This window comes from Nicotiana attenuata, unplaced genomic scaffold (genome assembly GCF_001879085.1).
Source record: "Nicotiana attenuata strain UT unplaced genomic scaffold, NIATTr2, whole genome shotgun sequence".
In the NCBI taxonomy this organism is placed as follows: domain Eukaryota; kingdom Viridiplantae; phylum Streptophyta; class Magnoliopsida; order Solanales; family Solanaceae; genus Nicotiana; species Nicotiana attenuata.
The window spans coordinates 55,656-57,147 of record NW_017675890.1 but is presented as its reverse complement, the minus strand read 5'-3'; positions in this window follow the sequence as shown (position 1 = coordinate 57,147).

Genomic DNA, 1,492 nt, shown 5'->3' with positions numbered 1-1,492 from the left:
GGGGGGGGAAGTGGGGAGTGGGAGGTGAAGGGGGAGGGGGGGCTAAATTAAAAAAAAGACTTAATTAAAAAGGGGAGGAAAGAAAAGAAAAGAAAAGAAAAGAAAAAAATGTGAACCTGAACAGTGCCAGGTCCGCGGCCGGATCCGCGGTCAGATCCGCGACCACGGACAAAACATCTGCCCAATCCGCGGTCGATCCGTGGTCAGATCCGCGGCCGCGAATTAGGCATCCCGAATTTTTTTTGCTTTTTTTGCACTTTTTCCTATCTCCGGGATAATTTCGTCACCCCGAGTCTTTCCGCTATGCATACCTTCGTTCCTGCACCTTAGTAGATCGATAAATATTGTCACTGTTAAAAAATCAATTACAAAAATAAGAATAAAGAAAAAAATAATGGGTTACCTCCCAAAAGGCGCCTAATTTAATGTCGCGGCACGACGATTTACAACAAACCATGGGTTGCCTCCCAGTAAGCGCCTGATTAACGTTGCGACAACTTTCATTATTACTCTTCGCTCATGTATTGGGGCTCTTCCAAAGATATCACCACTCTATCCCCCTTTTTTTCGACCATTCCAAGGTAATGTTTCAACCTTTGCCCATTCACTGTGAACTTATTTGTTCCATCTTCGGATTCAATTCTACGGCTCCACTTGAGAACACTTGCACTACTCTGAAGGGTCCTGGCCACCGGGACTTCAATTTACCCAGAAACAATCTTAGTCTCGAGTTGTATAAAAACACTAGATCTCCGGGTTTGAAGTTCCGATATAGAATACGCTTATCATGCATCATTTTCATCCTTTCTTTGTACAATCTTGCGCCATCACGACCCGTAGTGGATTTGGGTCGTGACATAGAAACCTAATAATGATCGATTATGTGAAAATGTATTAACAATTCAAATTATTGACTTCTTAATTTTTTTTATTTTATTATTACTTTTATTTGTAGAAGATGAAGTCGAAAGCTGGACAATTTTCAATGAAGGTAAGTATGATTGTTATTAAATTTACATATACAACATAATTCAATTTTATGTATAATAAGTATTGTGAGTTTAACCCTTTATTTTACTCTCACTATTCTAGATTACTGGGATATAGGCGATGTTACTTATGAATGTGAATATTGTGGGGCATATTTTTGGTACGAGAAAAGAATTAACAAGAAGTACAAGAATAGAAAACCAGTATTTAGTTTGTGCTGCAATTGTGGAAAGATCAAGCTACCAAATCCAAAAGAGCCGCCTTCAATATTAAAGGAATTATTATTTGGATCAGGTTAATAGATAATTTTATTTGAATAAAATAAAACAACACGAGAATTTATACGTACATCTTCTTTAACAAACTCTAATTTTATGAAGGTGCAAAAAGTAAACATTTCAGAGAGAATATACGAGCATACAATTCTATGTTCTCATTTTCATCAATGGAGGAAAGGTTGATGTCTCTGTCAACAACAAAAGGGCCAAGACATCAGATATCT